At 29.1% G+C, this 27492-nt stretch overlaps 1 protein-coding gene across 2 annotated transcripts in view; it reads left to right on the top strand.

Annotated features, from left to right (window-relative positions):
* Positions 1-11667: 11667 nt before the first annotated feature.
* Blimp-1 (PR domain zinc finger protein 1) overlaps positions 11668-27492 on the top strand; it is a 34965-nt gene continuing 19140 nt past the window's right edge. The window contains exon 1 of one of the 2 annotated variants that reach the window (XM_088195186.1): positions 11668-12007. The gene's annotated coding sequence lies outside the window, so the exon portion shown is untranslated. The remainder of the gene's footprint in view (positions 12008-27492) is intronic. The other variant, XM_088195185.1, reaches the window with a different exon arrangement.

Genomic DNA, 27492 nt, shown 5'->3' with positions numbered 1-27492 from the left:
CTGCAATCATAAATGTAAAGTCTTTATATGCACTAAAACAGGTACATCAAAATACATATGTACATACTCAGGTTTCAACAGCCTAAGCACGACTGACTTAAAACTTAAATTAAAAAAAACGACATTTATTTCGGGTTCATCTAATATATAAAAAAGTACAATCAGTACATATATTCGGTATAAATATAACTGACCATTTACATTTAAAACATAATTAAATTTTTAATAGTTGCTATTTAACCATTGACCATTTATTAAACAACTTACCGTTTATTTTAATTACTGTATAAAATAATGCTCCATTAAATATATGCAATTTTAAATCATATTAAATTTTTACAATTTTTTCTTTGGAATACTGTTACCATAACGATTATTGTACAATGTTTGGAGTAAAAAATATTTTTAAGTTGAGATACAAATTAAATCTTAATATATAATAAAATTTGAAATATTTTAAAATTAAAAACATTGTGTTAAGTTACGTAATACGATTTATAAAATAAAATATTATTTGTTTCAAAGCTTTAAAAAGTATCCGTTAACGTATAAGTAATTACATATTATTTATAAGTAAATGAATTTGTTTTATCCAACATAAAAAAATCCCAGCATCAGTCTTAAATTAAAATGAAGTAGGTAAGCAAGAAGTGCAAAAGTACAAAGAATAAAAGGCCACTTAAGAGCTGACTCATGTCTTGTTTTTCAATTCAATTGTAAATATCATTTAAATTTACTATATACAAAAAATATTCAAAAAAAATATATTATGATTGTGTTTAAAATGTACATAAATAGATTAAAAACTGTTTCTTAATGACATAAAAATGGGATTACCAAGTTTATCGTTTATTTAGATACAATATTTTATAAGAATGTGTAATTTAATATACATATTTTTCAGAAGTCATTATTGACTCATAAAGCTAAAATATGTTAATCCTATTATATATATAATATAATATCAATATAGCACATAATGTTATAATGCCTCGATCGTGACCGTAGAATTACAGCAATATCACTCGCGATTCGCTCAAAACATGATAATACCATTACGTAAAAGTGAAGTGTGATCGATCAATATTGTGTTGCCAGAGCATGCGAACAATGCCAAAATCACGGTCATCATCATGAGGGTAATTTGTAACTGATGACTGATTCCCAAGGTCAACGTCGCGAATCACGTTTCGCGAGTTTCGCACACAATGATTACACACACAGACACTTTTGCACAAAAGCTCTCGGAGGAGGCGTTGAGTTATTGTTGTTACATAATATTTACGGCGTGCCCTTGGATTTTTTTACGTGGATTTGAACTTTTTGCGTTGGAAGGGTTAGCCAACTACCAAGAAGCGATTTGGTTCAAATCAAAATTACATTTTTATTTTCCTTGTCTTAATTCAGATTATATTAATTAGTATTTATATGCACTTGATTAATAATATCATATTTTTTCTCGTATATTGAAAGCTCTTTTAAATCATTATATCACTTTTAGAGATCCAATGCAACATTCTGAAGGTCCTTCAAAATTAAGAAAAAAATTGGACAATACAACAAAATCAATGGTATTTAATATTTATTAAATTAAAACATTTAATTATTTCACAGAAGCTTTGTGCGCTTTTTTGAAAATGCTTATGGACCAGAATTGTGCATTTAATATTTCTGAACATACGTATATTTTTGAAATAAACTTTTTAAAAAAAACGCGTGTAGATCCAAAAACGCAAGCTCTCTTTCAATATTTTGTTTGTTCATTAATATCATTTAGAAGCTAATTTTCTATTACTCTATCAACTAAATCTCTCTAAATCTCTAAATCTCTAGCTCTTTTATGTAATTTTTAACATATATAATATATCTTTATGTGTTAAAGATTTTTTGTAAGATGGTATAAATCATTTTAATCGAATTTCATACAGAATCTATTTTTACACATTAAATTACCAAGATGAGGCCCCTAAAATTGTGAGGCAACTGGCCTGGGGCAATTGCTTTCTTGATACCCTTCCGATAGATTCTGTATATCACTCTACCTCATTTTGCTTATGAGACCTTGGCAATTGTCAAATAGCGTATCACCACCGTTGTAAAGGACGAAGAATATTATTTTATATAATAGATATATTCCTTACTTATAAAATATATTATATGTAATTTATATTTTCATAGTCGATATTTTATCTATATATAATTGCACTTATTTTGTATATATTTTTTATTACGAATTAATTTTAATGATTCTTTGAACGTTTTAAATTAAATGTAGTTATGGAACAACACGTAAACAAGATGTAAAATTACGTATTTTTTTCTATATTGTTTCCTGCGGCCCAAATAAAATTATACCCTATACAACAAAAAAATCGACAATAAAACTCACACATCGTAAAAACACACAAAGTGATTAAATCCGAATAAACTGCGAACAATTTGTAATAGTCAAACGAGTAATGAGCACTTTCTGATGAAACCCCGAGGTGTGTTGTGCCAATGGCCGTTTCAAGGCGTTTCGGTTGTCGAACCCGCAATCTGAGTATATACCTATGAACCTGTTTAAATAGCCGTTTTTTTGGCTAGCCAAAACCTCTCCCCAAAACACAATCTGTCATCTACGATCCTTTTGCTATCGTTTTCGCTCGTCAGCGCAGATTCGATTCAGACATAAAAAAATGTAAGGGAAAAATTTATGTTCCATCATTGTTGCTCTGTTTTGAAAACAGTAGTCCAAGAGCGACTAGTGCTTCTTCTATGATTTATGACGCAGCTATTCAATCGAGACTTGGACACCGCAAGAACGGTAGTAAAATCATTTGGAATTCTATTGGAGAATGCTCAGAAAGAGGACCTACATCAACGACACAATAGTGATGCATACACAATGAAAAACTGAGAAAGTTCCTTAAGGATGACTACCGTTATAATTTATGAGGGTGAAAGAAGGAAAGTTTAAATTTTTTCTAGAGAAAAATAATCGTGAGAAAATACTGTACATATCCACTTTCTTGGAAGTTGAAAAACTAATGACGTCTTCTCTAAAGATGTGTAAAATGTTCGAACATTAAATTTAATCGAAACAACTCAATCCTCTCAAATACATTTATATATTATTATCAATTCACCAATCGAGAATATTATTATTATTTATATAATAATAAAAGCAATACTAGCATGTTGTTCAAACAAATATATATATAATTGTTTACATTGAATCTTTATTTATGTAAAATATGTAGATTACATTTGAGAGATGAAATACATTTTTGATTTCATTATTTACTAAAAAAATATATGATCATTAAGAATAATAATCCAAATGTATGTAGTTTAATTATTAATTAAATTTATAATAAGAGTTTAGAGCACAATGTGTTTAATATGGTACAGTTATTTGACAGATGCAAAGGCGCGTGGGAAGGTTGCTTCCTGTATTGTTTTTTTCTTCGTCCTTTGTTCCTCTCCAACCTTCATAATTTAAACCCTTTCAAGGGAGGATTACACAAGAGCCATAAATTACGGTAAACTGAAGACAACTGCTACGCATTCGAGACACAAGTTACAGTTAGGTGCTTTTTGTGAAATAGACTCCCTGTGGTTGGTTTGCAACATTTGTGTTGTATTGAATTCGACAAAACAATGATTCGTTGCACTAAACCAAATAACGGTAAAATTTATAGGTTTATATTTTTTTGCAATTGTATTTACAGTTATATTTGAAAACATGCAATATTTAGGAGCATTCACAGTTGTAACCTCAGAGAAAATAATTAAAATTGCTAATATATTGAAAAATATCTTATCAAACGCATTTAAAGATAAGTTATAATAAATAATTAAAAATAAATAATATGCTTACGAAAAATCATGGCGCATTAAGGTTTTGATGTATCGATTGATTTATCAATAAAAAACATTATTTATATAATTATAAAATATGTAAATCACCTTTAAATCTTTCATATATTATACGTACTACATACAAATATTTTATATATTTTTTTAATTTACCTTTGCGGCGATTTATAATTTTTTTACTATTAAATTGAGATCAGAAATACTTTTTCAATGTTCTGTTTCATACTAAAATGACACTAAAAAATATGATAATTTTATAATGTAATTTTATTTTTTAATATAACAGAAGTATATATTGATATAAAATATTTATTTCGAATTTCTAATTTTATTAACAATACATTAAGATTTATAATATCAATTATTAATTTATAAAATATAAATTTGATATTTTAATTCCAATGGCTTTTGTGAATTTTTCTAATATGTTAATGAAACAAATTTAAGTTAGCTGCTTAACCCTTTAAGTAGTGAGTTAATTTTATGTATTTTTCCACGATTATTTATTTTTTTATAATTTTATATTGGCTTATTTTTTACTTTGATTTATTTTACTACTTTTTTATGTATAATATGTTTTATTAATTAATTTTAACATTTTTCTATTATTAAATTGTAATAATTTATTTTACATATTTTTAATATATTATTCTGCTTGTATGTATTTTTTTATAGAAATTCAGAGGCTCTAAATATTTTTTATAAAATTAAAATAAGATTTTTTTTTATGTTATTTTATTTTGCTCTCTGTAATTTATTGATATTATTTACTTAGAATCGTTAACAATAAATCAAATTAAAAAAAGTATCAAATAAATATTATATAATGTTTTTTATTTATTATATTTGTGGTACCCCAAAGTAGAGAAAGATCGACCACCGTACATGTACGGCGATACCGCTCAAAGGGTTAATAAAATAAAATAATTAATATTATTATTTCGTTGCTGTTTTAAAACTATATGTAAATTTACGTAAAAATCCTGATTTATATGCTTTTTTCTATTGTGCAATGTTATTATATTATTGCCAAATGTCGATGTTTAAAATTCAGATGTAAAAAATATTAATTTTTAATGATTACAATGAGATAATATATTTTTATAATATATATAATTTGTTGACACTATTGAAGATTTAAATAATTGCAATTTCTATTCCATTCGTTATTTTTGCGCAAATCTATTGATTTTTGCCGAAACTCGGTTAAGCAAACACTACGTATTTACCATTTTTTGCCAGTGCGTTAATCGGCTTAACATTACAACAAAACATTTACTTTCCGTCAATTTGTTTTCGAGATACTGCGCACCGATCTTCGCATACGTCATCGTTTTCGAATTATTAAATCTTATAAAAGTTTTTTCCGGTTCCATTAGCGCGTCTTCTGGCAATAACACTGAGTTGCTTGCTCTTGGCCCCGCGATTTGCGATTCAAAAAAGCGGTTGATTCAAAACACTTTTACGGAGAAATTGTGAAAGTGTTTTGCGAGAAGTCCACTCTGTTTGTTTTTGCCACCTCCGCACAATTGGGTGACTCATCTCAGTGATTTAACGCATTAAGTCATCGATATCGATCACGCTTGGGTTTCTTTTGGAAATTCACTTTGGGCCGTGACCAACGTTTGCAAAAACCCTGATCTTAGTTTTGTCGATGCGCAAAAACTGCTTTCGATTACGGCATAGTGGATGGAATGCCAAGTTTAAAAGTGAACGAACCTGAAGAAACGATTCGGCCTCGACGCGATGGCTTGAGTATGACGCTGAGAGTCGATTTATTGTTTTGGAACACTGCTTAGATATATTCCATAAGGCAATTAAAATTAAATTTCTTATATGCAGCTAATAGACAATTATACTAAAAATATCTGGCGTTCACTTTATAATGACTTTTCTTAAGAAACGAACACAAACCATCGACGCGAAAGCAAGAGTAATGAAGTACATTAAAATACTTTAATCGATCATTGTTCTTCCTCCTCCGTATCATACACGTCCACAAAAAACTATTGCGATTTAAAAATAAATGGAGATTAATCGCCGTGTCATAGATATTTACATTTATGACCTACGTCTTTAAGAGCTAAGATCTCACATTATTAATTTTAATCTTCATTACCATTTACAACCGCCCGCCCATTCAAAAATTATAGAAGCAATAAAATGTTTAAAAAACCGTGCAAAAAAGCATCAATAAAATTATTTACATCAATGATTTGTTAGTTGTCTTGTGTAACAAGTACTAATGAACGAATAAAATGATAATTAGCGTTTTTGTTGCATTTGCTTAGCCGGAGAGATCAACGGCCGGTTGAGAGCAAAACCTCAACAGAAATATAATTTTTTAAATTCTTTAATGTGCGGTTTCATAAGAATTCAACTGAACACTTCTGCGTTTTTCTAACATTAATAATAACGGTTAATCACGTTTGCCCAAAGTAAAAACCCTACAAGTTTTACGAGGCAGGTAAAAGTATAAGTTTTTACCGTTATATCTGGAACCGGTGTTAAGATATATTTATCGAAAAGGTCCATATTACAAACATGGACAGGTAGTCAGGTATGTCTCATACACACGTGTGTTTGAAGTATATGCTTTTGAAATGTATTTTTTATTTTGCTGTTAAATAACATAAAATATATATTTAGATTTGCTAATAATACGCTATTTATAAAATAAATTTCATTGCTATTTATTGCGACATTAACAAATATACCGTTTGAAATCGATAAGCTTATTTCAATATATTTTATTCTTAATATTGATTATTAAAAAGAGAAATTGTTGATAACGATCTAAATAAGCAATAAGAATTCATTCATATCGCTTATTCAGTTCAGCGATAAGAATTCATTCTTATCTCTTATTTATTTTACTTTTGATTTCTCAAAATCTAAGTATATTTTGGGTATAGAGCCGCGCTTCTCATATATGCAGTCTATTTGATAATATTTGTTTTTTAATATAATATATTAGCGATAGTAAATTTATACCTTTGCATATATAGATTTACAATCGACACAAAATATTCAGGCCGTTAGATCAGTTTCTTATATTGTGATTGATAAATTTAAAATATTTTTTTATGAAGTTCTTTATGATAATTGTTGTAAAAACGGCATGATTTATTTTATTTGTACAAAAAATGATATATGTAGGTAAACAAAGACAATTACTGATTCTTATAATAAAATTTCTGATTTTGACGTTGAAGGTGGTGGGGCCATCATGTTTGCACACGGGCGGCCGACCTCCAAGGCACGGCCCTGTTTCGATTTAATGACTCCAAAATAATAATAAAAATATATTTATCATTTATTTTGAAAATATATAATTTTAAAACTTAGAAAGTTTTTTTATTAAAGTAATTATATTCCTTAGCTGCTGAAAATAATCTCTTTGATTGCATTCAAAGTAACGTAACCATTTTTTTAAATAAAAAAATTATACAATGTGGTGGAATGTACAAATATTTTAATTCGAATCGCACATTTTTATTAAGAATACGCCATTTTATATTTTTTTAGAATTTTATATTTATTTCTAAGTTAAAAAGGTTATCGAAAACTGATGATGTATTTCCAAGAATTTAATTTCTGGGTTTTGAAGAAAATACAATTTTAGTCTCTTAATATTTTAAAACATTTATTTGTATTGTTACATTACATTATATATAAATAATATATATAAATCTCTAAAATTGACAAGTCTCCGTGGATGTAGCTCTAGAGGGTGCAGTCTTGGAAGTTGTCTTCTGTGATTGGAAACCAGACCGGCAAAAGGCAAAGACTTTTGTCGCCACGAGCAAGTCTGAGAACTGTGATGGAAGTGTTACGTCCGTCCTCGGCGATGAATGAGCTTAGACTATAATTCGATCGTGGCTCGAATTCTTTGTACCTCCCATTTGGTAAAAGGGAGGAAGTTTGGAGAACACAAACTTTGGATGATTCATGAACATTTCAATCGATTAGTCACCCCTTATCTCTTTTTTTATCTTATCATGGTTCCACGTAGCTAAATATTTTTTAACTAAATAGGCAAAACTCTAAAAAAAATTTAATAATTAGATAATATTTATATTGTCCATATCATGAATTTTAATAATATTAACAGTGAATCCTATTATTATTATTTTATGCAAAGTTTAAAATTATTGCTGTGTCAATTTAAAAATATTAATTTTTTATCACTGAAGATAGTAAAAATCAAAAAAATCTGTGAAAAGAAATTTTAAGATTTTTTTTGTCTCTTGAAAACTATGTGTGATAATAATATGATTTTTTTTCATAAAGTGAAAAATTAATTTGTCAAGAAAAGATAAATTAATTTAACTAATATTTATTTCAGGTACAAAATTTATATATTATTTATAAATTGGTATTTTATTTTAGGAAATATCTGTAAGTGAAAATAAAATGCTTAACAAATGATACAATTTTAGTCTCTTAATATTTAAAAACATTTATTTGTTAAAAACATTGCATTGAAAAATATGTATAATAATAAAAAAATATTTTGTAGTATTTTTTCTTCACAAAAAACATTTATGTATTGCAAATATTTTGCCAAGAAAAGATTTAACATTTAACTAATATTTTGATATTTTTTACATTTTTTTAGGTAAAAAGTTGATAAAAAATGATATACTATTTATAAATTGTTATTTAATTTAAAAGCATTTAAATTTCATTATTAATAATATTAAAATTTATGATACTGCTAAAACTAATATTATTTAATTATTTAAAAAATTGAGAGTTTTGTGTTTAGTTAAAAAATATTAAAATCATAGGTGTATACATTTAAGTAAAAGAAAATTTTTGTCAAGAAATACTTTATTAATTAACTAGTACAAAAAATATTTTTCTTCTTCATAAAAACATTTAAGTAGTGCAAATATTTTGTCAAGAAAAGATTTATTATTTAACAATTATTTTGATATTTTTGTTTGTAAGGATCTGTTAAAATGATATATTATTTATAAATTGTTATTTTTTTTAAGAAAGCTTCTGTAAGTAAAAATTAAATGCTTAACAAGTGATGTGATTTTATTCTTTTAATATTTACAAATATTTAATTGTATTTTACATTCCATTATATATAAATAATATATATGTATATCACTAAAAATACCTAGTCTCCGTGGATGGAGTTGTAGATGCTGCAGTCCCAGTAGTTGCCTTTTGTGGTTGGAAACCAGACCGGCAATAGGCAAGGCCCATTGACGCCACGGTCAAGTCTGAGGGTTGTGATGCGCGTGTTACGTCCATCCTCGGGGACAAATGAACTAAGACTACTTTGCGATGGTGGCTAGAATTCCTTGTACCTCCCATTTTCTGGACGAAAGCAAGTTTTGAAAACACAAAATTCGGATAATTCGTGGAAATTTCAATCGATAAGTCAACCCTTATCTCTTGTTTATCTTATCATGGTTCCACGTAGGTAAATATTTTTTAACTAAATAGGCAAAACTCATTTTTATTTAAATAATTAGATTATTTTGTCAAAATCATGAATTTTAATATTATTAGTAGTGAATCCAATTATTTAAATTTTTTATCACCGAAATAAATAATCTGTAATTTTTTTTTGAAATTTTAAGAAATATTTCTTCTTGTCTCTTGAAAAATTTTTATTTTAGGAAAGCTTTTGCTAATAAAAATTAAATTCTTAACAAATAAATCAGTCGTGCAGTGAAAATATTTAAAATATTTTGACAAGAGAGGATTTTATTAATATTAAATATTTGATTTTTTGTAGAATTCCATTTTGTGAGTTTATTGTATACAGGTATAAATGAGGGAGAAAAGATATAAGCGCGTATGATTATTGATTTAGAATATTCGTTGTCTCGCTTTTTCTTTTAATGACATTCGTTGATTTGTCATAGCTGTTATTTATTTTTGAAGTGTAGTATGACACGGAACATTCTTAATTTTATTTTCTATGATTTATTTTAAAAAGAAAGGTAGCAATTATTATGAAAATTAAATTTACTGTATTATTGCGTTTCGATTAAGTTAATTAAAAATGGTTCATTTAATATTTTAAGAATAATGTCTAAACTTGAAAAAGGAAAACCACTTTCTGCCTAATCCAAAGAAATAAATTAAAATGTCTACCAATTTATAAAGGACTCTTTGTAATATCATAAATTTATTATTATATTTACATTATTATTATTAAATTTACAACTACAAACCGAATCTTTATCCCGAGTAAGAGTCTATTTCAAAATATTTTTTATTGATTTTAAAAAAGTTACTGTAAATTAAAATGAAACGCATAAAAAATAAATTGGCTGCACAGTTAAAATATTTGATAAATTAGTCAAGAGAATATATCATAAAAATATTTTTTTTAGTAAAAGCTACATATTATATTTTATTCCTATTTTTTTATTTTATTCAAGAAAAGTTTTTGTAAATAAAAATTAAATGTTTTGAAAATATTTATATATACCAGGGTAATACATTTTTTTTTGATTTTTTAGATAATTTACACTGTAGTAGCTATCTTTGATGTAATAAAATTTAGCACAAGTACATCATTTTTATCAATTATAATTATTATCTAAGATCTCTAAAAAGCATTTAACGGATTCTTATTAATTTAAATTTATCAATGGTGGCTAATTCTAGAAATAGAAATTGCAAATTTTCCAGAAAGCTTTCTTTTTATCCTTTTATAAAGCTTGTGATAAGAATTATACTAATATACGTTTAAAAAATATAAGCTCCAGGTGATAAAAATATTTTATCTGATAATGTGGACATTACGGAATTTTTTGCCAAAAATATATATTTATTATATCAATATTATAATAATCAAAATAATAATAATACATAGCAAAGTGAACTATAATAAATATGTGTTTAAAATTTTGGTGGATTTCAAAACTTTTATATAAATAAAAAAATTACTAACGGAAATTTTGAGCTTTCAGGGCAAATTAAATTTTTAAAAGCTTTTTTTTATTGATTAATAAAGCTTGTGATAAGAATTATTCTAGTATACAATTAAAAATATAAACTTCAGGAGATGAAAATATTTTTATATGATAATGTGGATGTTACGGAATTTTATGCAAAAAATAAATATTTATTATATCAATTTTATAATAATCAAAATAATAATAATACATAGCAAAGTGAACTATAATAAATATGTGTTGAAATTTCGGTGGACTTCAAAACTTATAAAAAAGTTACTAGCTGAAATTTTGAGCTTTCAGGTAAAATTAATTTTTTTTAAAGCTTTTTTTATTGATTAATAAAGCTTGTGATAAGAATTATTCTAGTATACAATTTAAAATATAAACTTCAGGAGATAAAAATATTTGTATATGATAATGTGGACGTTACGGAATTTTATGCCAAAAATATATATATTATATCAATATTTTACTAATCAAAAAAATAATTATATATTTGTTGAAAAATCGGTAGATTTAAAATATTTACCTAAATAAAAAAGTTAACGGAAATTTTGAACTTTCAAATCAAACTTTCTCATTGTCCCTAGATAAAAACTTGCGATAAGTATACACGTATAAATACCTGCCCCAAGGACGAGCTTTTGCTAGTTATTCTCGAGTCATATCGGTGAGTGCGCCGCGCTTAATCGGCACCGCGCGAAAAAAGGAGACCTTGAACAAGGGCACCCCTACCATCAGGGGGGCTGCCACGAAGAGGAAGTGTCTTGAGGACGTAACGGAGTCGACCGCGAACCTGGGACCGTCATACGTAACAACAGACGTAACACAGCCGCGGTCGAGCACAGTTCGTTCACCCGCCTCATTGAAGACGGCACGCCGGCCCGACGACCGTCAGTCGCACACAATACGCCGCGCTGGACGCATGCATCTCTGTCGGATTCATCTCTGACAATAACACTATCATAATGGAACGAAAACACCAACAACCGACAACATATTTAGTGTCGACGTAGAATTAATTCAGTCGACTTACTACTACTCACTCACTGGAAAGGAACCGAGAACTTGGATTATTTTCATTATCATAGTTTCAGTGATATTGTGACATACACATCATGTGCAAAGTGATTTGGTAAAGTGATAAAACAAAAGTGCAAAACGGATACGCGAGGATTTAATGTGCCGCTCCTGTGATTCTGCGCGCGACGGTGAGTTCTTCTTCCAAGACGATTTAATTCCGAGAGACATCGATGAGCGGAGTAGAGCGAAACCCGAGCATTTCATTTTTACTTCAATCAATATATGTACAATATATTATACATTGAAAAAATGCATGTAATATTTCAAAATACAAATTTTAAAATTAAAAATATCACCCTCTCTTCACCCTGCCGCACCCCGTCATATTATTAGCGTAATATTAAGGCATCAGTGTCTGTTACTAATGATTAGTAGCTGTGCAGCTTAATTTTGTGTTAATGCATAATTTTTCTTTTTGCGCGGTTTGTTATCTTCAATATATCTTTATCCCTTTATTCATTAAAAATGCTTTTGGGTTGCACATCTACTCCTGCAAAACGGGCGAGAAAATCAATTACGCGAATTCGGAAAAAATTGTGTTTTACAATTTCAATATTTATAAACAAACAATAATTTAAGAATCATTAAAATATATAATTATTATATACATATGTAATCGGATTATTAATCAATTAACATAATTATCGACTTGAGCTGCAGAAGTCAATTAATAAAAATAAATCTATTGTTAGTAAAAGTAGTTCTTATCATTATTATGGTTAGAAGTGTCATGGTTTATTTTTGTTTTGTCTTATTTTGCTTATTGGCACTTATTACACATAATGGGCATAACATGTATATGTGTTTCTTAACTACGACACTGCAAACAATAATGTAAAATATCACTTATATTGGTATATGTTGATGGCCTTGAACTTGCAGACGAAACTTTTGTGCGCTTTTTTATTCTACTAGCTCAACGCTTCTCAACTCTATTTTTTATGCAATGGATTTTATTTCAATAGAACCATAATCAATTGCTAATATCGCATACATTTTAAAAGCAGATTATTTAAAAACTACCTGGGAAAATGATAGCCATGTCGAAACATAAACATCTTAATCTTTTAAAAGGCTTTCTCTGGCTCTTATAAGTTATTATCTTTACACGAAAGTTATGTTGGAAACCACTGGGCTTTGGCTAGGCTAATTCTCGACACAACAATGCATATATCCGGCGCGCTACGTCTTGCGGAAAAGTCGCTCTTCCAAAGTCAAGGCCGTTGCATAACACATTATGTAACTCGCATGTATATGTATGATTTACGTGTGCAAGAACAAATTGTGTGCGTATTTTTGGCACTGATATAACGACGTTTAGTGGCGTCAAACTCTTGAAAGTCGGTCGTTGAACCTCAATCGACTCTATGCCGTATACCTGCCAAGCGAAAATAGATAGTATGTTTAGTATAGCAAAAGTTCTATAATCGCAGATCAGGTTTGCTTTCCGATGAGTGATTTTGCAAATACATCTACGAGCGTAATCGTCGTGGTGGTGGAAGACGGGCAAAGATGACTCCAATAACAATTAATGACTGCCAAACTATAAGCGATAGTGCAAATCTGTTGTTCCTGGTCCACGGCGTGAATAGTAATTTGCCGAATACGATAAAGCTATAAATATACTATTAATATAAATAAAAAATGGACAAGCAGATAGATACATTCAAAAATGAATTATAAATGAGACACAAAAAATGTTACAAGTACTTTACATAAATATATTTATATACCTATTTAAATTATATTCACTGCTTAATTTTTTTTTATAATTATTATTTAAATGTTATTGTTACATATTAATGTATTTATATATATTAAATTATTAAAACTAATATTTTATACTTGATCACATTTCAATAAAAAAAATATCCATTTAAATTGAATCTATGACCTTTTGTATTAATAATTACACAATTTTACTTATCTTAAATCGATCTGTACTTTGAGCTATAACGCAATTCTTATCAGTAAAAGATAAGTCTTATCAGTTAATGACCCCAACTTTCACCGTCTAGCACTGGCGATCCGCATCCATATATCAAAAGCGCGTGAGATAATTAACAAAGTTTATTTTCGTGCCGTCCAGCATTCCGATCACCTCTCTTTATACGTCGGTATGGAGAAGAAGGAGAAAAAATCTCGACTCGGTGAGATGCTGTGAGAACCAGTTATGTACAAAACAACGGTTCTTTTTCGGTCGGCGGCCTCTCTCTTTCTTCCTCGTTGCTGACGCTCTGCATTGTATAGCATATCGATCGAGAAATATTCATCGAGTAACGGAGAGAAATGATATTGAATATAAAAAGCTAATTTTTAAATTTAAGATTCGATTTCGATTAAAAAAGATCGGATTCGACGCGTTGATTTTGATAGATGATCGACTTTAGGTTTTACGCTTGAAATGCGTCGATGTCTTTTTTGGAATATTCGTTAAAAATTTGATTTTATTAAAATGTGATTTTTCGAAAGTTGAATGAATAGATCGATGTGTGATAATTTCTTATCACTCATTGAGAATTTATGTTGATAAGGATTTTTGATAAAAGTTTATTTTCTACAAATAATGATAAATTAATACAAATTGGCAAATATTAGGATATTACATTTGATGAACACTCTTTCCGGTGTTTGACCACCAGGGCCGAACTACTTGTTGGTTGTTTTCGGTGGTCAAAGGCCAACGAACTCGCGTGGACTCAATCGGCTCTCTGCCGCTCACTACCGGTGAATCTTAACAATTTTGCTACAACCGCCTATTGCTAATTGGAAATTATGTATCATAATAATAAAAAATCGATTTATTTTACGATGGCCATAACAATAAAGAAAAAATCCTTGATCAGATACCTAGATATATCTACTAAATCAGCGTGGGTCTTCTTTGGGCATTCGACCCTGAAAGAAGGGTATCTTTTTTTTCCTTCGGGCACCTAACGGGATTTTTCTTATAAAAAATATGCTAAAATATTGGTTAGAATAACGGTTAAAATTCAATCTTTTCCAGAAGCAGATGGCACATATGAGCACATGCCACTATTTTATATAAAATCCATATCTAGGTCACGCTTTTTACTATTGACATAAAATCATTAGGGATAATATGTTCTATAAAGGGTTTGTAACGCACATGCCGGATAACAGATGCTGTTATTGATCTTCGATTATGGCTTTATGCGCAATGCATTTTCTAAAGCTCGACCTCAAAAGTATATCCAACAGTTCTTGAACTTCTGCGTTGCATTTTAATATTGGCACGTAACTCGATGCTAAATTGAATTTATAAGATGTTGAGATATAATATTGTAGCGGCTCTTTGCCGCTGTGCAAAAAATACATTCTTGGATATCTAATGGCTGAGCATACATGCGTGAGATGCACCTTGTCGGTGTGTGCATTTTTTGTCGGTGTTGTGTGTGAAAGCATCTTGGGCCGTCATAGATGAATGCTCGGTGGGCACTTGTTTGTCTATTGTGGGTTGTGTGGCGGAACGCTGTACCGTTAGGTCAGTCCCTAGCTTGCGCTGCTTGCTGTCGCTCTCTTTGTACCTCTTTTCACCTGCCTACTTGCCTTGCCTTTGTCAGCCTAGCCACTCTGAAAACACCTTGAGGCATGGGTTCGATAGGCACCCATGACCGATCCGTATCAAAACGATTTTCGGCAATTTGATGAAACATTTGATGCGCTTCTTCTTGATACTAGCAAAAATATTTATGAATACCGATTATTTATAAATTTTATGGATCTATGGTATGTTTATATAACATAAATACGATGAGATACTAACATAAAAACATATGTTTTTAGGAGAGCCTAAATAAAAAATATTTAGCTCTGAAAAGATTTTCAATATAGATTTTTTGTTGTTATAATCCATATTTAATATTTATAACAGAAGTACATAAAGAAGTTTACCACAAAATAAAACATTTTAAATAATCGGACACAATGATCTGAATAATAGAACAATACAAAAGTTTCTCAAAGATCATGATAAATATGATAAACCGGTTATTTAAATTTAATATTATGAATGAGGATATTTTAAAATTTACGTATAACTTGTTGAAATATGTTTTTATAAAATTTTCCTGATTGTGTACTTGATGATATTCTAGAAACGCCTTTAGTCATCCAATCATATTAAAATAAAATTTATATTTATAGTATATTTATTTACAGAAATTGTCTTAATATGCGCATGTGCAAAATAACAATAGCAGATCAAAAGTTTGCATATCGGCCGTAAACTTTATTGACTCGCAATTTTATCGCCCCATAACAATAGTATTTATATGCATGCTCACATTTATTATTATTTTTCAATCAAAGCCGCAAATAGTCTACACTTGACTGTGTAACCCGATATGAAAAATGTATGCACACGCGCATGCTCTCCAAAAGCAAAGAAAGCAAAAAGACATCTGCGTCGAGTTGAAAGCAAATAATTGTTCGGGACACTCTGAAACCGTTTCCAATTTTACTTTAACGTTTCGAAAGTCGTCAATCAAAGGCGATTAGCGATTCCCTTTTCCATTTTTTCTCGGGTCCTACTGGCACCATTGTCGTCTGCCAGGTCTCTTGACCGCAACAATGCAAATAAGTAGAAAGCGTTTCACCAAAGGGTAGAATAGCTAAATATTAGTGAAAGGTGCGCACAAAAGGGATTTCTAGAAACTGTATACGTTGAATAAATAACGGAAATGGTTTTTCAATTTTTTTCTACTGTGGAGCTTTGCAGAAATGCGATATGCTGCATTGTCATTGAACTAACTGAATCTTGACAATGGATAATATATTTATTTTATAAATTGCTTTTTATTTTCAAAGAACGTGCTTATTATATGAGCGTTTTAAATATAGCTCACTTTGAGAAGCCCTACCTTGAATTCAGAAACAATACGTTATATAAGCCACGTAAGAATGACAAGCTGAATAATTGCCTGTTACGCAATTCGAATGTCTAGACTCTAGACTTCCAAAAAAGTGCGAAAAAACTATATAGCTTTTCAAAAAGCATATATGAAAAATTCGTTATATATTTTATATTTAATTATGTTTTAATAAATAAATAATAATTTGATTCCACTATTCTATTATATCTCAAAAATATTAAGAAATATAACTCCATTATCACCGAAATCAATATTGAAAAATATTTAAATTTAACCATATCAATTTGTTGATTAAACTTTTCTCAGTGAATAGAAAATCAGATCTCACTATTAATTAATTTAAATATTACAAAACCAAAGTCTATTGAACTCTGAAAAATGTTTGTCATGAAATAAATATATTTTTATATTTATAAGATATTCAACTATACACAATCAATTTAGTATAAATATTTAAAAGTATCCTCATAAATATATATATACTTATATAGAAAAAAAAATTTTTTGTGCAATTCTAATTAAATAAAAACATGTACTTACAAAGTGTTATTTATAAACGGCATTTAAATGTAGCATGGCTATAATTTTTCTTATTTAGATTTATTTTATATTATTGTATAATTATCATTTATATATATTTTTTTAAATATAAATAGTAAAAATATTTTTAAATATAAATAGAAAAATATATTGTATGTTCTTATACGCCAGGTAGTAATAAAGTACGATTCACACGCAGAGCCCATATGATTTTCGTACTATGAAAATAGAAAATTATTTTCACCTCCCCTGTTTCCAGAGGAAAACGGTGAAAGCGCCACTCCCTTTCATTTTCCGCAGTGCGATGCACGAGTTTTTCGCTGTCGACCTAGGCTCGCGCTGCACGCGGGGGTGGCTTTCATGGGGGTCGTTTTCACAACGGGCGGGTGTGTGGGTGTACCTACAACTGTGCGACAGGGTGGTGGTGTGCGATGGTGAGAGTAGTACCGAAGGCTTTCACGGGAGAGTATATAGAGCTGGGGTTAACGACCGACGCAAGATTCTCCACAATCGAGTACACAGTGCGCCATTAGAGCGGACATTTTAATTCTTACATGGGTATGAATTACTATAGATAGATAAAATAAGAACAAGAGAATCGTAATTTAAATTAAATAAATTCAGTTATGATTTTATTTGAATTTTTATTATAATAAATCCGAGTAATCAAACTGTGGATTTAATACCTCTAAATAAGTATTGGCTGTAACTAATTAATTAACACAACAACATTTTAATATAAAAATACAAAAAGACTATCTATAAAATATTTTTTTAAAGATTATTAATAGCTTCATTGCGCTTCTAACCTATTTTAATATCATTTTTAGTAGCATTATATATACTGATCTATTTAGTTTCCTCTAATAAAGCATGGTTCAATAATATAAATTAGACGGTACCGAGTAGTAAATCTTAGGTCGCAGTTTCCGGTCAAAGTTTGGCCATCTCCGGTCGTTACACGGCGATAAAATTTTCGCACCATCGGAAAAACATCGCCGTCAGAGATTTTCCTTTGTCGGGATTTCCCGGAATGTAATTGTGATCGCGTATGGGTTCCATTAAATTAACGGTTACCAGGCAACCTCTGTATGCGGTGCAGGCTATATCTATTCTAAAGAGCTGTCTGTCCCCATGGTGATAATGCTGGCGTAGCTGTTAACCTTTGAAATGTTTAAATTTTATGGAAAAATGACGGACGAATGTCGTAAATGTGAAAAAATATATTATGATAAAGCTTTTATTATGGAATTGTGGCGATTTAAACTATACGTCTTTGCGTGAGGAAATGAAAAGCAGAATAAAGAAAGATAGCGGATGTCTAAAATTATTTGTGCGGTGTTATAATTATTTTTTATTAACAAATAAATAAAATTTTATTTATTATCTGGAGGCATGTTAGATTAGTTTGGTTGTAATAATTTTTCATAAGAATCATTTTTAGGGAAGAAATTTTTAATATTTCCAGCAAAAAAGCTTAATCAATCAATCCAAATAAAAATTGATTTCAACATCCATCCAGAGAAAAAGAATATCAATTAAGGCATAAAATGAATTATTTAATAGCTCAATAGTCTTCGTATTATAATTTTACTATCTACATATGTATAAATGTTACTACATTTATATAAGGTATATTTATGCTATTCGGAAGATAAATCCTATATTATAGATATATTTTTGTATGAAATATTTGTATCAAAGTATCAAAACTGATTTATTCAAAAGTCTTTAGATACAAAAGCTTACCTTTTCAAAACATTAATTGAAAAGTAATTAAAATTAGTCTGTATATTTGAATCGCAATAATATATGTAAAGTATCGATAAAAATAATTTTAATGCTCTTTTAACTGAATCTTCAAGATTTTATTGTTATTTACTAAATTTGTAATAAATATATACTAACCATTATACTTTACAAATTATTTGTATTAAAATATATTTTTTTTAATTTGAGAAATTTTTAATTTATTATGATATATAAAAATATTTTTTTTAAACGTTGAATTTCGCGTTTTAGATTATTTTAGTGTTATTCAGTAACTACACGATTTTATAATTATTTATTTTTTACCAATTGTGCTAAGATATATATTTTTTAATTACTTCAGAAGTATTTGTTTGGAAAATTGATCTTTTTAGTTTATTATGGTAAATATAAAATATTGAATTAATTAAAAAAAATAATTATGAATTATAGATTATTTTAGTAATTTTCCGGAACTACCAGATTTTATAATTATTATTTTTTTGGCATAAAGATATGATACCACGATTTGTATGTACATATTATATATAACACATGCCATTATTTTTGTGAGAAAATTTTACTCTTTAGTTCTTCATTAAATACAAATGATATTTAATAAACATAAAATAAGTTTTGGGCTTCAGATTATTCTAGTATTACTCCGTAACTACTACTTTTGTGATGAAAGTGTCAATCAAGATTTTTCCCAAAAAGTAAAAATATGAATATAAATTAATTCGGCTAGAAAAATACATATAATAACAACAGTAAATTATATACATTAAGCATTTATATATAAAATATTACATTTTCTACTTTAAAAATTTAAATCAATTTATCATTAAATTAATACATAGTATGTACCATAATCTATTTATAATATAAAAAAATGCTGATTTAAAATGAACATGTTCAGATATATAATATATAACCTTGGCCATAATATTAGGGCACCCCTTAAAATGATGTGCAACTCTTTACAAGTGCATAGTCTAACCGAAATATTCTAGCAGGTATTTAATTGCTCACTTGAGTTTTAAAAAAAGGATTGCAGGTCAAATTGTCCAGTTTCGGTTAAGTGACCTTTATGTTCAGTTGCGTGATTTCGGCCTTTATTTGTGGTTATAATATTTCGATAAATAATTTGTATTGAATATTATATAAATATTCATAAAATGCCAAAAAACGCGAATTAAGTGAAGCTAAAAGAACGAATATAATTTTATTGTATATTATTGACTGAATACATCGGAAATTAATAAGCACATTAATTGTTCACGACACGCTCTACAAAATGATTTTTAACGGTTCAACGAATATAATTCTTAGAAATAAAAGGCGAAAACTGGAGGAAAATGGAAGACTGGTGTAGTACACGTGCGTCAAAGAGCCGGAGAATTATTTAGTACCCAAAGTAAAATATTGTGGCGGAAGCGTTATGTTCTGGGGTTGCAAGGCAAGGGTAGAAAACCTGGACACTTGAATAATCACATTTGTATTTTAACGGTACATTTCATTTATTTTTCCAGTAAGAATCCACCAAAGTATCCAATTTAATGGATTCTTACTGGAAAATATTTTCAAGCATAGGCCATCCGATTCCAGCAAGAAAACGCTCCACGCCATACTTTGCTAAAAAGCTGGAGTTAGACGCTTTTAGAATGACCTACACAGTCACCATACCTAAATTCTATAGAGAATTTATAGGCAAAATTAAAAGAAAATGTTACCCAATACAACTGCAAACCCAAAATTAAGCTGTGAGAAAAATTGCAGATGGAATGGAGAAATGTATTTCAGTCTATCCATAAGTCATTAAGTTGCCAGTATGCCAAAAAGAGTTGTAGCTGTAATTATAGCTAAGGATGGGCCTACTAAATATTAAAAATAAATCATCTTAGTTTGTTTTTAATTTATATTTTCACGATTTTTTAATGTAAAACACATTTATTGCGGTGCCCCATTATTATGGCCAAGTCTGTATGTAGATGCTGTAAGTTATCTTATCTTTGCAGCCAAAATCTTAATTTACGGTGTAATAAAAATATTTTTAAAGCATTTTAATACTTTTTGAATTAATTTTACGGATTTCATAAAATATACTTTTATCTTATTAATTTTTAATTTTAAAATATAAAAATGCTTCTCAATACTTTATTAACATTAAATTATATCACCAGATGATTTTTTATGCAGTTGTATGACTCAAAGTATATTTAAAATCGTTAAATAAATCAATAGAGCATTTATTATAGTACTTGACAATTTATTTTGCGTCAGAAACATATAAAAGGGGTGTACGAAATGCTCCACTTTTATGGGTTCGTTGACTGGTCTGCATTTCGGGATAAACGTATTCCCCTCGCTCGGCGGTTCAATGCCTAGCCTACATTGCCTCACCAAACAGCGTCTACGTTAGGCTAGGATCGGAGGACAATAACCTTACGCAAAATTCGTCGCATTGGGGTAGGTTGTCGGGCCGGCTGGCTGGCAGTAGGATAGGAGGGCTTTTCGGGGTGGGCGAAAGGGGGGCGAGTGGGTGGCGGCTGAAGCTCTACTTGGAACTTTCACAAGGCGAGACAGGGCTGAACTTTGCGTGCATCGGTGAAAATATCGATTTTACTTCAAATTGTTCCGGTGAAAACCAATTAGCGCCTTTGTGCACTTTGGAAAATTATGAACCTTTTTTAATTTAAAAAACAAAATTTACATATTCCGTCTGTATGACAATTACTATTGTTAATTGTTAATATATTCAATTAAAAATAAAATGACTATAATAAAAATATTTCTGTATCTTAAAAGTAACCCCATCGTATTTTAATTAAAACTGATCATAAAAGAAAATATGAAAAGCTTTGATTAAATATTTATTAGCGTATTTAAAATAGCTTAATATATTCGTGATTTGAATGATAGTGTAAAATTAAATTAAATTACAAATATATTTTTCTAAAGGCTACTTTTAAATTCCTTATTTAAAACTAATGTGTAGTTATTTCTAGATTAATCTGATTTTTTTCTAAATCCTGTTTTTTCTATGATAATAGAATCAATAATTTTCTTAAGGTGTTTTTTTGTGATTATATGCTATGAGATTTTCATAGCATAGAATGCTGGCACGAAAATGTTTTTATTTTATTATTTTCATTAGAAAGTAGAGTCAGACTATTATTAGGGAAAAAAAATATTTTTACATTAGTCTATTGCTATAATATAAATGTGGTAAATGGTGTTTTTTATATTAGAAATCACCAATGCGTGTCGTATCGATGATTAATAGCCGCGTCATCAGATCGTATCTAAAAAGTATCACATATTCGCAAAGGGTTAAAACAATCATTACAACCCTATATTCGAACAGAATAGTGCACAAAAGAGGGGATGCGATCATGAATGGCACTCATACGTTTACGTTTTGAGTCTGTGGTGGTATTAACCACCCAAACCACCCATCGAACATGCACTACGATGGTGTGAGGTTACAGCTACTATAATATTTGGCAGTGGTTCTATCCAATCTGCGGCAGTATCAAAGTAAATGCACCACTTTTGCATACACATTTGTGCGCGAGAAAGCTCCGCTTGAAGCGTGTTTTTTATTTGATAAATACATATATACATACCTAGGTATGTTTTTTTGTGACGTACGTACATAAGAAATTTAATACATATTTATAATTGTCTATAAAAGTAGATTGCGTCTGCGAGAGAAAAGACATTGGCGTAGCGCAGACAAAATGAGAACAAACGCTGCGAGCGGTCGTCGACCCCGCCGATATCCAATGTTTTTGTACAGGCTGTGCCAAAAACGTTCATGAATTATTTTTCTTTCACACTCAACTAGTTAATCTATCTTGTAGTATTATCAAAACTACACAATAATAATCAAAAATATATAAAATAATTCATCAAAATTCAATACAAATATATCATTTAAAAGTTAATAAGAATTTAAGACAGTAGTTATTTGGTTGTAAGTTTGATTTCAAATCCTGATTTTAAACACTGTTGCCTATAGTATAGCAATACAACCTCATTCATACGCAAGTGAATGTGGAAGTTCCGTTATGTCGAACAACTTACAGTTTTACATTCCGTACGTGGATATGTGCGTCGTGTGATTTCGTGGCCATTTAGACGTTTCATAACCTCGATTGCTATATCCAAAAGGATTAGTATTATATTTTTTGATGTCTAAAATACTCCCAGCACACCACACGAGCGTTTGTGGTGGGTCAGGACTTGCGTCTTCGCCAAATATCGACCAGCCCTGGTGCACATGTACGGCACAGGCAGTATAGTATGCATGCACGTCTACGCTTCTTCCTGCAGACGGCCGTATTCTTTCCTTTATTGCCTTTAAATTTCTTCTACCCTCGGAATAACGCTGTGGCGTTACGTATGCCCATTGAACCACTTTACAATCCAGACGCGAATTCCGGACGTACACGTCAGTTTGGTTGGGGTTCATATCAGCTGGATGTGTCAGAAACAATGTGAAATCTGATACGTCTACCATAACTAAAGTATGTACATTGGAGTATACATTATCTAATAGTATTTTTTATTAAAAAAATGTTTAGTAACTACAATAATAAAATTATAAGTAAATTAACTTATTTTTAAATTATTTTTCTTAACATGAAAAAAACTATTGTTTTATTTAAATAAGACATTTTGATAAAAATGCTTAAATTTAACAACGGCACACTTAAAAGTAGCCCCATTATATGATTTTAAAATATTAATATCGCACTTAGAAGTAGTGCAATCACATTTTATTTAAATTATAAGCAAACGGTGCAATTATGAGTAGCCCGAAATATGCATTTAAAAGTAGCTCCATTATAAATTAAATTACAATTAAAGTTATGTTATCCAATTAATCTGCATGGCTCTCAGTTCTTCAAGACAATTTATTTGTTAATGAAATAATATTCTCTAGAATTTATATCCCTGAGTATATTGGGTACAGTAGATGCATTAAAGAGTAGCATTGAATACATAATTGTTACTTATTTTTATAATTATTTTAATTTAAAAGCTAACATTTTAATGATTTATTAGTTTTCACAGGGGCAATGAGCAATTAATTGCAAATAAATATTTTTTTATCAAATATTTGATAATAAATTACGCTTTAATTCATTATGGAGCACTTAAAAGTAGCCCAATTTTAAATTAAATTGCAATTAAAGTTATTTTATCCAATTAATCTGCATGGTTCTCAGTTATTCGATACTGGCAAATTTTTTTCTTAACGAATAAAATATTGTCTATATTCTCTAGAATTTATATCCCTGAAAATATTGGGTATAATATTTAGATGCATTAAAGAGTAACATTTTTGTTATTTATTTTTATTATTATTTCAATTAAAAAGCTTACATTTTAATGATCAGCACTAAGCATGTAGTATATTTTTATAATATGATAATAAAGTGGCATTATTTTTAAAAATTCAAAATTTAAATCATTCCAAGTATTTTTTATAATAAATAGTGCATTTAAAAATATTATCTACTATAGATTGGCAGTTATTAATTTTCACAAAGTCAATGAGCAATTAATTGCAAATAAATATATTTTTTATAAAATATTGGATATTAAATTACGCTTTAAATATTGAATAGCCCCATTATAAATTAAATTGCAATTATTTAATTAAACTGTGAGACTGAGGTTTTAAAGATTTGCTATTTATTCCTTACGAAATAAAATATTCTCAATATCCTCTATGATTTATACTCTTTAGAATATTTGTTATAATATTCAGACGCACTTAAATTCATAAATACTCATTTTTCTAATTATTTTTTAGAAGAGCCTCGTCACTATTTATTTTAATTTTTATACTATGATAATAAAGTGGCATCATTTTTTAAAATGCAAAATTTAAATCATAAGCAAGTAATTTTGTATTATATTCAAGTAACTGCAATAAATGGTTTATTTAAAAATAGACCATACTAAAATATGTTAATCTAGATTGATTGTTATTTTCTAATTACAAGCTCAATAAGCAATTATTTGAGTTTTAAATTATGTTTTAATGTATAGTGGCGCACTTAAAAGTAGCCCAATTTAAAAGACGCAATTAAAAAACTATTTAAGAAAAGCAAGACTAACACAATAAAAACTTTTAATTAAATTATTAAATGGCGCATTTAAAAATAGCCTTATTATGTAAATTATTGTATTCACGAATAGTAGTAAATTACAGTCGCATATAATTGTTATGTAAATCGTGGCAAGATGTGAAGTACCCGAAGACTATATTATTGTCAAGTTTTCCGATCTTATAAAATTGCGCTATTAAATCGCAAACTTTCGACCTACCCCAAAAGCTTTTATCGTGGTTGCATCATTGCAGGCGAATTTCGAGCGTCGAGCCTCCAGTCTACTATACACACACAGCCTACGTTACGTACGCGTGTATTTACAAACGAACAAATCAGGTTGTGTTTGTGCACAGGTCGACGAACCTGAGCCACCCGCCACCCAGCCACCCCCCACTGCCCCTCCAGCAAGCTTTCACTCTCTCTTTCTAAACTGAACCCAGTCCCACCTGTAGTGGTGGCGATGGTCCCGACGACCACTACCTCACAAGCAGAAATTACCTCGCATTGCCGTAATTTAACCAACGCAACGAGGATTATTCGCGACCGGTATTATTGACTGAACAACCACCACAGCTACGTCTAGACTCGGAAGAGTTCATTACGTAATCCGGGAAGAGACGAAATTCGATTCTTATCCTGGTGTCGGGTAACAATGTTGGATAGGTCAGAAAACATTTGGCGATTTGGCGTTTGTGATATGTTAGGAGCGATAATAATCTAGTATTATTACAATAGCAAATATATACCATTGAAATATACATAACCATAGTAGTCTAATATTAGTGCAGTTAAAATTTTATATTACAAGACGATAAATTAATGTTGTCTAATGAGATAAAAAAAATATTGTTTATCAATAAATTGCGGCGTTTGCAAATTGAGAATTAATGCAATGTAATGAAATTGACAATGTCATGATTGAGCAAATTCAGTTGCAATACTACAATAAAAAGTATCTCTTCATCAAAATTTTAAAAATGTACGGCATAATAAGATTCATTCGTGTTTTTAAATAAGAAAGATTCAGAATAAATCGAGATTATAAAGAAGTTTTTAAATATTTTTCAATACGTAAACTTCAACAACTTTTGGCTTAGCTAAATATATGTACATATATACAAAAGTCTTCTGCACTATTCCAATAATATATACATACGTAGAAATAAAATTCTGTTCTCAAAAAATCTAGTTTCATATTTCACAAAACGTATAAAGTTTATAGCTCTAAAATAATGTCAAGTAACCCTAAAAAACTTCTCTATGCATAATGTAATTATACAATCAGAAAAAATATTAATAAAAATTTTATCTAATTATAACAACATTATAACAACAATTTTAGCTCCTCTAAATCAAGATTTCTTAATTTAGATAAGCTAAATAAAAGTCGTGAATATGCATCGAATATATTTTTAAATCAGGGGTTGCAAAATATCATCGAAAATATGCAAAAAATATTTTTTTAATAAACTAAAGACTTTTATAAGTAATCTGAAAATAAATCTATTATAGAAGCGTCAATGTTTATAATGACGATTAATTACTCAATAAATTAGATAAGTTTTAATTATGGTACTTATCGCGTTCCATATAATTATATATTATTAATATTATTCATCGTCTATATATTCATTCACATTTAAAAATAACATTTATTATTAGCTAATTATATTTAATATTTGATTAAATACTAATATTAGCTTGATTATGAATTTATTAATTTAATAATTGTTTACACATTATTTGGATTTATAAACCATAGTTTACCCTAAATTGAAAAATAAAAATAAATTCTTGCATATCCTTAACGCATTTATCATTGCAGATTTTCTTGCATATTTATTATATACATTTTCTGCTCACACATTGCATCGATTGGCAGTGTCTGGTCAATCGGCACGAACAGGGGCAAGTCGCGTTGCACTTGCCGCGGTCGTCGGACCAGAAATAATGAACTTGAATCTTACCTAGTTCTGCGCGATAAGTGTACATCGACTCTTACCCGGTTTTCCACCTCGAACGAAACCGACAGCATGTTCTCCTTCTCGCTCGCTCGCAGAGCGCATTTGCAAGTCAATAGAGAGACGGGAGATTCACGAGCGAACCGGTGCACCGTTCAACACAAATATTAGACACTGCGCTAATATTTTTTTATTACAGTTTGATCATAATAATGAAGCGCACTAATTGTTGAGAAAGTCAGACAGTCAGCTATTATAGTAGTAGTATGGAATATACTAAAATAAACTAAATACGTTATTTAGAAATAAATCATTCGTCTACTACAACTATTCTGGTTAA

The sequence above is a fragment of the Plectrocnemia conspersa genome, unplaced genomic scaffold (assembly GCF_051122295.1).
Source record: "Plectrocnemia conspersa isolate PC_06_02 unplaced genomic scaffold, ASM5112229v1 ptg000010l, whole genome shotgun sequence".
NCBI lineage: Eukaryota > Metazoa > Arthropoda > Insecta > Trichoptera > Polycentropodidae > Plectrocnemia > Plectrocnemia conspersa.
The sequence above is the reverse complement of the archived record's forward strand: the minus strand, read 5'-3'. Positions and strand labels throughout refer to the sequence as shown.